The sequence below is a fragment of the Piliocolobus tephrosceles genome, chromosome 5, assembly GCF_002776525.5.
Source record: "Piliocolobus tephrosceles isolate RC106 chromosome 5, ASM277652v3, whole genome shotgun sequence".
Lineage (NCBI taxonomy): Eukaryota > Metazoa > Chordata > Mammalia > Primates > Cercopithecidae > Piliocolobus > Piliocolobus tephrosceles.
The window spans coordinates 75,585,333-75,598,837 of record NC_045438.1 but is presented as its reverse complement, the minus strand read 5'-3'; the positions used below and the strand labels follow the sequence as shown (position 1 = coordinate 75,598,837).

Below are 13,505 nucleotides of genomic sequence, written 5' to 3'. Positions count from 1 at the left end.
GATCTTACCAAAGTGAGATTCTATTATGTATGCTTCAAAGATTATTTCCATTTTGGTGCCTATTTACTCAAGGTGAGGAAAAGTAAAAGGACAAAAAGATAAGCTTTAAAACTGAAAATGTAAAAACAGCACAGAAAATAGTAAAAGCTTAACTTTATGACATGGAAGCTTAATTTTATTCCATCATCACCTGATGAATGGAATCATTCTCCAAAGATAATCAAGCTAATTACCTTAGTCTTTTTTTTTAAATTTATCGAGCTTCATTTGCTACTATATCTGCTTTTACTGCTAATGTACAGCAACTGAGTATTGAGAGATATAACGCTGAAGTTCTTCAACCTTTCTTGTAACTAACTGTCCATCATAACCAAGGTTGCATCCACATCACTATATCATGTAGGATTAAAAGTAAAAATTTGAAGATGTTATAAAAACTAAAAAATAAAAAATAAAAAGAATAAAAACAAACATTACTTTAAAATGTTTACCAAGATGTACCATTTCAAATAAGCATAAAATAACTGTTCCTTTTTAAAAGTGAAGTACCCAGAAGAACCCTGCAGTTTGCCATCTTTAACTTGCTTTTGAGAATATAAGTAAGGAATCTGTGAACCATGGATGGCTTTTTAACTGCAGCTACTACCATTTTAAAGGCAAAGCCTAGACATATGAAGGAACAGAAAGCTAAATGTGACTGGCAATGTCTTTCCAGCTGGAAGATGAAACCAAATTTAAAACAAGGAGCTGGTAATAACTTTCTAAAAAACAAAATACAAAACTAAATACTACATGACTGTAAACAAAATGAAGTTTCGGACTGAAGAACAGAAAATGCTGACAATAACATTATATACAGAAATTTCTAATTTATTAACAGAGAAAAATGTCAAATTAAAAATTGAAATTAAAAAGAGAAAGGTATTTTGCTATCATATTGTAATACATTAATGTCTGCTTTTTCTTTTCAAAAGCAAATGCTCTACAGTAAGATTAGTTAAGGTCTGCTTATTAATCTGAATAACAAAGATATTCTATTTTATACATGTTTATGATCTCAGAAATAAAATAGTGTCTTTAGTATAGTCAAAATCATTTGAGTTGCAATTATAGAATTAGAATATTTGTCAGAATACCTCAATGGCAACCAGGGACTTCATGGAACCAATATTTGCTAGGGAAAAAGTGAACAAAAAATAAACTCTACCATGTCAAAGGAAACAGAAATAAAAATTATATTTTATTACATGAACAAAGTACATCATGGAAAAAAGAAAATAATCTCTCCCAAAAGATCTGTAACCTCAAGGTACATTTTAAGAAACAAGGCATCATCAAACAGAAATCTAATTTAAAATGTGCCAAAGTCAGTACACCACCCAAGCTAGTAGGCAACAGGAAATATATTTCCCCTCTGGAGGAACTCACCTTCAACACAGGCCTGAAATAATTACCGCAAAATTCCAAGGCAAGTGAACACAGCCTTAAAAAAAAAAAAAAAAATCACAAAAACCTCAAAATAAAGTAAGATTAGAGATTAAGAGCAAGGGGGAAAAAAGACAAACTCACAAAAGACTTCAGTTATAAAATTATTAGACAAGGAATATAAAAATAATAACTGGTTAGAATTATGACCAGAAGACAAGCAGACTTGCAAATAAAGTTCTACATATGAAAACTATAACTGATATTAAAAACTAAATCGACAAAGTGGCATATTAGATACAGTTGAAGTAAATAAACTGCAAGTTAGAACATAGGAAATTTTTCCAAATACAATCAAGCGAAAACAATGAAAGGTAAGAGATAAAAGAGATGAACTAAGGAAGAAAAACATAGAAAGTCTACCAGACATGGAATTGGAGTTCCAGAAGGAGATCATAAAATTAATGAGAAAATATTCAAAAGGATTGTAAATAGGTTTCCAGAATTCCTGAAAAATGCTAGTCCTCAATGTAGTCTATCTAATGCCAAATATGTTAAAATTCATACCCAAAAACATCAGATCAAAAACTCAGAATAGAGAGAGATAATATCTTTAAGGAGAAAGAGAGCATCTTCAAAAGATCTTAGAAGGAACCAGAGTTTGGAAAGACAGGTTCCCTTACAAAGAGAAAAATGAACCTGACTGCTTAATTCTCAACGATAATAAAATTCAGAAGACAATAAAATGATATTTTTGATACTTCCTTTCAGCAAATTAAACTAAAAGGATTGTCACAAACAAAAATCTCTCTCTCTCTCCCTCTCCTTCTCTCTTTCACACATACACACACTCATTCAACAAAGGAAAATTAAAGGATATGTCAGGCAAAAGAGAAATGATCCCAGACAGAAGGTCTGATAGAGAAGAACAAACTGGGTGGAAAGACATTAATGAATAAATGGCTAAATATAACAGACACTGTATAAAGCAATAAAAGTAATTTCTAACTTGAGAGAGAAAAAACAGGCTAGAACTAAAATACTCAACAACAACGACATGTAAGTTGGAGGAAGGTATTATAAGAGTTAAACAATTCCTAAGAAATGAAATGTCACAGACTGGGTGGCTTGAACAATGGAAATTTATTTTCTCACAGTTCTGGGGGCTAGAAGTCTAAGATCAAGGTACTATCTGGATGTATTTCTGGTGAGGCCTCTCTTCCTGGTTGGTAGACATGTATGATCTTACATGGCCTTCCCTCTGTATGCAGAGGGAAGACAGAGATCTCTGTATCTCCACAGAGATCTTACTGGATCATGGCCCCACCCTTATAATCTCATTTAATCTTCATTACCTCCCTATAGGCCCTATCTCCAAATATAGTCATATTGAGGATTAGGGCTTCAGCATATGAATTTTGGGGGATACAATTCAATTCCATAATAGAAGGCAAGGATATTAACTTTAGACTAAAGATGAGTATATATTAAAATTGTCTGGGTAATCACTAAAATAATAGATGTAGAACTTATAGCCAATCTCCTGACCCCCCAAATAAATAAAAATAGTAAATAAAAAAATAAAAAAAAAAAAGTGGGGCCGAGGGTCAGTCTATCCAAAAGAAGGCAAGACAGGAAAGAAGACAACGAAAAAGCAGAATAGAAAATACATAATAATATGATAAATAAATCCAAGTCACTCTTCATTCTGAACTCTCCAGTTAAAAGCAAAGCCATATGCTATTTACAAGAGACACATCTAAAATCATAAGGATATAGATCCAACATCAAAGCCAGCAAGTAGGGAAAGGTGTGTCAAGCCCATCATAATCTATAGGGGACTCTATATCATTTTATTACTATCAAAGAAAAAGAGACTTTAATTCAAATTAAACTATTAGAGATACAGAAGGTATGACATATGACAAAAGGGTTAATTTCCCACAAAAATATTTAAAAATCTAAACTTGTATGCATCTAATAATAAACCTCAAAAACATATAAAGTAAAAGGTGAATTAACCAGATGAAAATAATAAATCCATAATTATAATCTCTCAGTAATTAAATGATCAAGTAGATTAAAACATCAAGAAGGATAAAGACTTAAACAGCACATTTAAAATTTTCATCTTATGGAACACATGAAACTGCATCCAGAAACTAGAGAATACACATCGTTTTAAAGCTACACATGGAACACTTATTTGTAGAGAAGACTTGCCATTGTCCATGGAGCTAACCTTAACAAGAATCAAAGAACTGGTAAGATACAGACCACATCCTCTGACCATGTCACAAAGAGTTTAGAGATCACCTACAACCACATCAAAATATGCTTAGAAATTAGGAAACATGATGCTCATTAACTCATGGATTAAAGAAATCATAGAAAATACTTAGGACAGACATGGTGGCTGATTCCTGGAATCCCCACACTTTGGGAAGCTAAAATGGGAAGATGGCTTGAGCCCATGAGTTCAAGACCAGCCCGGGCAACATAGCGAGACCTCATCTCTACAAAAAATAAAAATAAAAAAAATTAGCCAGGCATAGTGGCATGCACCTGTAGTCCCAGTTATTCAGGGGACTGGGGTGAGAGGATCGTTTAAGCCCAGGAGGTCAAGGTTACAGTGAGTTATGATCACACCACTGCACTCCAGCCTGGCCAAAAGAACGAGAACCTGTCTTAAAAACAAAGAAAATACTTAGAACTGTATGAAAACATAAAAAATTCTGATAAGCAGCTAAAGTGATGATTCAAGAGAAATTTATACTCTGAAAAAGCAAGACTCAAAACTGAGCTAAGCACTCAACCTAAAAAATTAGAATAAAGGCAGGAATAAACCTAAAAACATGGAAACAAAACAGTAAAACCGAACATGTTAGAAACAAATATATAAATATTTTCAAAGAAGCAACTTTTGGCTTTGCTGATCATCTCTACTATATATCATATATTATATACAATAAATTAAACAACAAAAAACAAATTACAGCTACAAACAACACTGATGAATCTTAAAAAATATAACAATGAGCAAATGAAGCAAGCATAAAAGTATAAATATTTACAGTAGTAAAATTCCCTTTATGTAAAGGCCAAAAATAACCACACAAAGAGGGTTGATAAAGCAAGAGTTGCCTCCATGTGAGGAATGAGCAGACAGAGGAATGCTAGGTATATTTCTTAACTTTAGTAGTAAGTCCATGAGTATTCAATTTTTTAAACTTAAAGATATGATTTATGCAATTTTAAATGTACAATGTGCTTCACAATAAATACTCTTTAAAAATAACATGGCAAAATCAGTCTCTAAAGGATATTCTGAACTTTCCTATAAACAGTGAACATCCACAAGATCTCACGAAAAAAAATTTACCTGTTTAACCTATTCATGTCTGTTACATTCCACACTGAAAATATAGTTCCTGTTATTTGAGATAGTAAAAAGGAAAATGATACTTATCTAAACAACAAAAAAAGATGTATTTAGCACTTACCCAAGTGCTAAAACAGAGGTAAGCACCAGGTATCAAGGGAACAGATAACCTAAGCCTGACTTAGAGAAAGGAGGAAAGGCAACTATTCCACAGTGAAGAAAATAATGTCTGGAAAACAGTAATTGTCCCAGAAAGTATGTTTGGGAGTACACATGTTTGCCTTCTACATTCAGAACCAAATTCTAAAAATGAAAAATGCAAATATAACTGCATTCACTCGGATCATGTTTGATAGCTAAAGATAATCTTAGTTTCAAAAATAAAAGGGAGAATTTCTCTCTACATTTAGCCGTCAGTGTTTAAGTTTCTATCTTTTCCTGACTTTTGCTCATTTTATAGCTCTAGTTTTGTTCCTAGAAGTGACCACATGCTTCTGCAGTAGCCAGAGTGATACTCAACTGATTTCAAAAGGTAATTTCTGGCTAAGAAGAAGTTTCGTATTATTGACAGAAAGAAAGAAAGACACAAATATATAGATAAAATACAGATGTAAACAACACATGCACACACACATACACAGCTCAAGGCTAAATTTTGTAAATTTAAACCTTCCAAATTTATTTTAAATGTTAAGAGTCCAGGAGTTGGCAGAAAGTGCAGAAAACAGAATATTTTTACATTTTAGAGATGACTATACAGAAAATGACATTCATTCACTCTATCATTCCACAATTATGTATCAGTATGTGTGGGCAAGAGGGCAGCTGGCAATACAGTCAACTGAAATTGAAAAAAGGACAGCATTCTCACGGCACACTCAACTACTGTACCTGTTTAGTTGGAGGTAACATTTATAGTTATAACTGAGCACTCATGAATGGTTTGGGATTGAGGCTAAATCTCTATAAACAACTAGAGTTACTTCATTTGGAAAAAGCAATCAGGTCTGGGTTCAAACCCTATCTGATTTGACTCTTTCATATTACACTTACCAAACACACACACACACACACACACACACACACACAAAACTGTAGAAGATAAACAGGGAAGACAATGATTAGCTCTACAGATTTTATATTGGGAATAATAAAGTGCCTTGAGGGCAATGAAAAATATCAATGCCCTTTTATTCCTCCCCAAAAATTCTACATCTAGGGCTTTACCCAAAGGGAATAACCATAGATGCATATAAATACTGAGCTATAGCAAGGCACAGTGGTTCACACCTGTAATCCCAGCACTTTGGGAGGCTGAGGCGGGTGGATCACTAGAGGTCAGGAGTTCAACACCAGCCTAACCAACACGGTGAAAACCCCGTCTCTACAAAAAATACAAAAATTAGCCAGGCATGGTGGTGGACACCAGTAATCCCAGCTACTCAGGAGGCTGAAGCATGAGAATCCCTTGATTCTGTGAGCTGAGATCACGCCACTGCATTGCAGCCTGGGCAACACAGTAAGACTCCATCAGAAAATAAATAAATAAATAAATAAATATAAAAAATTGAGCTGTAAGATAGTCATTACTGTATAGCTGAAGAAAAAAAAATTATATCCCCAATAAATTACGATACATCCATAGAATAATATTATTCAGAATTTAAAATGTTACAGATCATTCCATGACAAGGGAAGTGGTTCATCTTTATGTGAAAATTACAAAGCAATAGATATACACTAAGGGCCACTTTTAGAAATTAAAATATCATAGTATTTTTCTATATGTATATAAAAATCGATACCAAAATACTAATAATAGTTATCACTGGGTGTAATTCTTCTTTTCTTTTCTTTTTGCTTGTCTGGATTTTCTAAATTTTCTTTTCTTTCTTTTTATTTTTGAAGAGAGGGTCTTTCTCTGTTGTCCTGGCTGGAGTGCAATGGTATGATCATGGCTCACTGCAGCCTCAACTTCCAGGGCTCAAGTGATCCTCCCATTTTAGCTTCGCAAGTAGTTGGGACCACAACCATGTGCCACTCATACCTGGCTAACTTTTTTTTTTTTTTACTTTTTGGAGAGACAGGGTCTCCTCACATTTCCCAGGCTGGTCTCCAACTCCTGGGATCAAAGAATCCTCCCACCTCAGCCTCCCAAAGTTCTGGGATTACAGGCATGAGTGGCCATGCCTGGCCTCTAAATTTCCTATAATGAACAAGAATAACTTCTAAAAGAAGAAAAAAATATATTATATCATGAGAGTAGAGGGTAGGAGGAGGGAGAGGATCAGGAAAAATAATTAATGGGTACAAGGCTTAATACTTGGGTGATGAAATAATCTGTACAACAAAGCCCCACAGCATAAGTTTACCTATGTAACAAACCTGCACTTATACCCCTGAACTTAAATAAAAGTTAAAAAACAAAACAAAACAGATTTGAAACCTTGAAATAGTAACTATACATGAACTATAGAAACAAAAATGAGAAGTTTCCAACATTACCAAACCTGTAAGTGGGTGCAAATTTATGTAATTTATAGAAAATGGAGAAACTCAAATCTCCTATCATTCAAGAAATGGTAATGCAAAAGAAGGAAAAACATCTGAAGAAGTGCTGAGTGGGAACAAGCTGAGAGAAGAGACTTTCTGCTAGTGCTAGACAGTGTGAAACTTTAGAAGGTATCATGGTTTATGCAGGGTTAATCAAAATGGAGTAGGAAGACTGTGTGCTTCAAATACAAGGGAAATGGAGTAAGTTAAAATGATGAAAATAATGGATCTTATTACAAAAGCACACTTATCTGAACCTTTTTACCCTCTGGAAGACAATGGATGTTATGCCTACACCCAACTCCCTTTGTATCCACATCCTCCCAGGATCAACTTAGAGCAAAAAATCCTGCACCAGACGGCCTCAGCCAAATACCATACAAAACATATGGGACAGATTTAATTGATTCTTACATAATTTTCAGTTGAAACTTACTCTGATCTAAACTTCAGGCTTCTTTAAATGCCTACAAATGTTCTCTCTCTAAAGTTACCTATGCATTTGTTTTCGTTTTGTTTTATATTGTTATTGTATAAAGTAAGAAGATGTAAAGATGCCTCACTTTAGGAGAAAGGTAACAGCTAGAATACAGAATCATGTCCCTTCTGCACCAGCCTCCCCAAGGCAGATCCTTAGAAGTTTCCACAGAAAAGAATTTACCTTAAATATTTTTCAAACACTTTAATAACACAGAGTGAGCTAAGTCAACTGAGAGAAAGAAGTTAACCAAGAAGCTTTGCTCAAAAACCCTAAAAGGTATGTAAAGCTTGTAACTATAATAACACATAAAGGTTTAAATTGAAAATGATCTAAGAATTTGAAAAAGATCTAAGAATCAATTAATATATATGCCAGGTGATTGGTACAGTATCTGGCTGGGGGTGTTTTTAATCTAAATTGGATCTGGGAAGATGTAATTCTTTAGCATATCACTCAAAGGAAATGCTGATAATAATAATCCTATTATTAATTTCAATAGGTAACCGCAAGATTACCCCCATACCTGCAAATATACCATCTATTCCCCAAGACCTGAGAGCTGTGTTAAAATCCAACTTTTCTAACTCTTCATTATGTTTATAACAAACATGAGGGAGCTTTCCCGTATATTAAGCTAGAGTTGCATGCTAGAGTTTTCTGAATCTTCCGTCATACAAACAGCAATGAATATAAATCTTGTCCATATTTACTGATGCAGAGGTTAGAATGCATTTTATCCTATGTGTCAAATTCAAAGCCTGAAACAGCTTGCTGTCAGCTTCGGAAACCATTTTTACAAGCATGGCACACTGCCTCAAGCCAACCAAATACTAAAGCATGTTGGGCTGCCCACACTTCAAATCATTTGGAATGTTCTCCTGTTTTGTGGTTGCAAAAGTACCTATTTTGTGGATCTTCTAGTTCAAATTAAGGGCACATCTAACCTTAAACAGAAAATTCCCAAGAAATTGAAACTATAACTGACCAGGATCACATCAGCTCTGAAGGTCTATGATCTCAGGCTCATAGTCAAACATGTCATATGTTATTTTTCGAAAGGTGAGGAAATACAACATAAACTCTGTGAAACTCATTAATATGTTTTCAAGTAAACACTAAGAATTCATCCCAAATATACGTATGTCATAGTTGCAAAAAAAGGAAAAACTGCCACGTGCAACAAAGTAAAGGTCATTTGCAGCAAATATAAACACATTTCTGGTAAACAGCTAGCAAATTAAAGGAAAAAGCAGCCTAATAGATTATTTCATTTCATTTCTAATTTTCATACATATGCTGAAATGTAGCAGCTTCAGCTGTGAAATGTGGTAACAAATATACCAAAGGTGAATGAAATAGTTTTGCTTGCAGTAACTAGAGCATGTATTTATACATATTGTATTTACACATATGGTTCTTCCAAGCATTAATGGGTCCATCTCTCAAATCAAGCGCTTAAGACATCACTTCACAAATTTGGAGTACCAGAACTTCCCCAAGGTTTGCCTCTCATGCCTTTGAGACATACTCTCTAAATCCCAGATCTATGAAGAATGTCCTAAAGGTTATTTTTGAAGTGTTAAAAAAAGAAAACACTATATTGACAAACTAAATTTTACCTAGAATTTACCTATTGAAGTTTAAGAAATGCCTGGTTCAATTATCCATTGGTGGGGCAATTCAATCCATTTGAATAGATAAATGTGGTTAGGATATGGCTCCCTGATCCAAGCCTTGTTAAGAGTTCAAGAACATATTGAAAACATATTTAACTTAACTGATATTGACTAAAATGCTGAAAAGATGACAAGCCCTAGCAATAACTATTTTTAGCTGATCTTTTAGACCTGCTGTTCTTGGTGCGCATGTATTATTAGGTCCCTAAATGGTTTTCGTGGTTTTTATATATTCAATAGTATATATAGATATGGTATATATAATTATACTATATATAGTATGGATACATAAATATAGTTATATGTGTGATATGGATATATATACATATATAAATCCACGTGTGTGTATCATTTCCAAAAGACTCATTCACAAAACAATCATCCCAAATTAAATAAACCATATACAAAATCTCAGGGTGCTCAAATAACTCTAGAAACTAAGTCACATCCACCTAAGAACACTAAATTCTTACTTTCTTGCTTGTAGTCCAGCAAACTTAAGGTAAAATAGTAACTACATTGGGGTTTTAGTTATATTTATTTTTCCTAAGCAAATTTTCTCCAAGAATGCTCAGTTTGCTGAAAATTTTCAGAAAATGCTTGAGACGGTGAGTTGTTTTCTTTTTTTTTAATTTCGGTACTGGTATATTTTACAGCAAAGTGACAAAATTGTACTTAGAGATGAGAAATCTATATCCCAAACAAAATTTGACAGTATTAATGGTGATTCTGGGACGATTTTCTTCGAAAACTTCCCACTGCAAACAATATGTTTCCTACACTATCCCCTGTCTGCCTTGGTAGTATACTTTTCACACACAAAATTGTATGTAACGCATATACCAGAAATACTTCAAGGCACTCTTTTATTTAAGCTCCCACATTCTGTTTTTATTGTTCAAAATGATCTGGATGTTCATAATTGATGTAATCAATTATGTCACTAACATTTTGGCTATGCAACACTTTACAAAACATAGGGACTTCATCAGCACCTTCGATTTCTAGTTGGCAATGTGAGTGAATAAGGCAAACAGGAATAGAGGTGTGGCAGAGACCTGGGGGTGTGAGAAAATGGGGCTTCCTTTACCCACAGGACATGTGGGAAAAAAAAAAAAAACTGAACCACGTCTGCAATAAATGTACTTTTATGTTAGGTTTCATCAAATGAAACACGTATTACATACCTCGTCCATAGATTAGAATGTCTGAAGCAGTATCAGCTTATGCAAGAAACATGAGGTTCTATCCATGATTCTTAGAAACACTACTCCTAGAACTGGTTGAAGGCTTCTTAATCCAACACATAATGAAAAACCAGCTCACCAACAAACAAAGAGAAATCCTATTTTAAAAAACATATGGTTTAAACTTCATCCTACCTCACTAAAAACCTGCATGCGAGACGGGCGGATCATGAGGTCAGGAGATCGGGACCATCCTGGCTAACACAGTGAAACCCCGTCTCTACTAAAAAAAAAAAAAAAAAAAAAAAAATACAAAAACTGGCCACGCGAGGTGGCGGGCGCCTGTGGTCCCAGCTACCCAGGAGGCTGAGGCAGGAGAATGAAACCCGGGGGGCGGAGCTTGCAGTGAGCTGGGATCCGGCCACTGCACTCCAGCCTTTGGGCAACTCCGTCTCAAAAAAAAAACCTGCATGCTACTACAGGGATGCCTGTATTCCCTAAGTGTCGAGACTGAGTCTAAACATTTCATCAAAGACTAAACAATCAATGAAAATTTGGGCTAGCCCTGGGGGAAATTTTCATAAAGATATGTTGTTGGGTTTTTTTTTTTTTTAAGCACTCTGAGCCTCCACGAATATTTTATTATTAAAAAGAAGAATGTTTCCGAAAAGAGGCAGAGGAGAGACGACTGAAATCAGGGCGACGCTGAAAATCAGCCAACACACACAGCGCTGCAGAATGAACCACACGGAAGAGGGAACCTCTCGTTTAACTGTTGGAGCGCGAAGGGACCTTTTGCTCCCGCCAACAAGGTAAATTTCAGCGCTCAAGCAGCGAGACCACCGTGTAAAAGTTCAAGTGGAGCCCATCTCCTTCCTCCTACTCCCAGCACTGAATTCTCGACGAGAACAGCCCAGCAGGGAAGGAGCCGGCGCGGGGTACACCTCAGCAGGCGACCGTTTTCCTAGAAGGCCTAACCGCTCAGACGGGCAGGGGAGGGGGGCAGGCGGCCCGGGAGAAACCGAGTCCCGGCCGGGCCCCCACCGTGTGGCGCCGGCCGAAATAACTCCAGTCCAGCTGCAAAAATCCTCCCGAAAACCCAAGCTTCTCTGGCACAACTTCGGTCTCCCCAGCCTCATTTCCCCCCCGCACACTGCCAAACCGCTCGCTCTGCCCAGCGCGGCGGATGCAAGCGCTCCCCGCGCTGGGCGGCTACCTGTCTCGCGGACCGGAGACCCCCAGCCTCACCTCAAGCGAAGGGCAGCGCCCGGGCGCCCGCGGAAGAGCCCAGGGAGCATGGCCCCATGTAGTCCCTCCCGGAACTTTCCTGACATAGCACTTCTCTCCTCCGCTGCAGAGAACAACGCTGCCAGGCGGAGGAGGAAGGAGGACGACGAGGCAGAGGTGGTGGCGGCGATAGAGGCGGCGGTGGCGAGAGCTGGAGCTGAAAGTGAGGAGCATTGCGGAGAGCGCCGCCGCCTCGCGAGCTACCGAGGGGTTCCCGCCCCCAGGGTAACCAGCGCTCCCTCTTAAAGGCGCCGGCCCCGGTTTTAGACCGTGAGGTGAGTGGGAGGAGAGGAGAAAGAGGGAGGAGGCAAGTAAAGAGGGAGGAGGCAAGTAGAGACTGAGAGATCCCGGGAGGCCACGCCCGAGCTGCCCTAGGGCGGATCGCCGGCCCCTTTCCGCCGCTCCCCGCCTTGACCCCCCTCTATACTCAGCTTGCGTCGCTCCTCTACCTGGGCAAAGGCATGGAGGGTACTGCACGTGCGCCCACCCGGCACTAAGGCAACCCTCGCCGTTGGCCTGCGCCCTGAACCCCGCGCCCCTCTCCCAGAGGGTCGCTCCACCCCTAATCGCTGGCAGTCTTTTTAGGGTCCTGGTTTCCCGCTCCCACGGCCCCCAAAGTGCACCTCCAGTGGCGACTGCCCAGTGGAATTGCGTTCCCCGAGGCTGCTCGCGTTTCTTCCTTGGTTATTCTTCCTCATTTCCAACACAATCATGAGGGTCTCACCCAGGCGCCCAGAAGACTGAAATAACTCAAAGCCAGCTGGGGCCCCTAGACTGACCCCTGAAGGTGTCCGTGATGTGTGGCAGGGGAGACTTGCCAGGTATCCTTCTTTATCTGGTGCTCTGTTCTCTTCCAGTGGCCAACTGCCAGCTGGCCTCCCAGTGGATTTCTAAAACGATTCACTTTCATCAACAGATGGGCTGTAAAGAAGCCAAACAACTCAGGAAGACCCCCTAGAAAAAGTATCGCCTTGAGACAGTGGGAAATGCTGCTTTCAGTGACAGGTGATATTTTCAGCTATTATCAACATATGTGATCATTACCGAGGCCACAGCCTCCGGTGGTGATGCCCAGGAGGCTCCCAGCATCAGCAGCTATCATCACCCTAGAAAGAGAGGACAGCAGCAGTGGGCCTGAGCAGCAGAGGGTTGCTACTATCCACGGACTTGTTTTTCTACCTCATGGTTCCAACCCTTGCTTCTTGGACCTGTGGGTCTTCAGCATAGTGTTGTGCCATTTGTACTCTGCACTGTGTCCCCTGGCTCAGGAGGTGGGCAGGCAATTTGGAGTTAAGATCTAGCTTGGGTTCCAGAGCACCAGTCCTAGCACAAAGCTCAGAGAGTGGCATTTCCTCATTCACACAAAGGCACTTGCATGGGCCATCACCACCCTGAGACTGGACTAGAACATCTCAGTTCTTTGCCTCCTGCGACCTACAGCTGTGAAACAAGCATTTGTGTTGAACTTGAAGAAGAAGGTGGCAAGAAGAGACTATGCAAAAGGTTGGAGAAAC

General features: G+C 38.2%; 1 protein-coding gene across 1 annotated transcript in view; it reads right to left on the bottom strand.

The window, feature by feature from the left end:
• Positions 1 to 12,307, bottom strand: part of GPR63 (G protein-coupled receptor 63) — a 44,465-nt gene extending 32,158 nt beyond the window's left edge. Inside the window, exon 1 of the mRNA XM_023205874.2 lies at positions 11,953 to 12,307. The gene's annotated coding sequence lies outside the window, so the exon portion shown is untranslated. The remainder of the gene's footprint in view (positions 1 to 11,952) is intronic.
• Between the last annotated feature and the right edge of the window lie 1,198 nt (positions 12,308 to 13,505).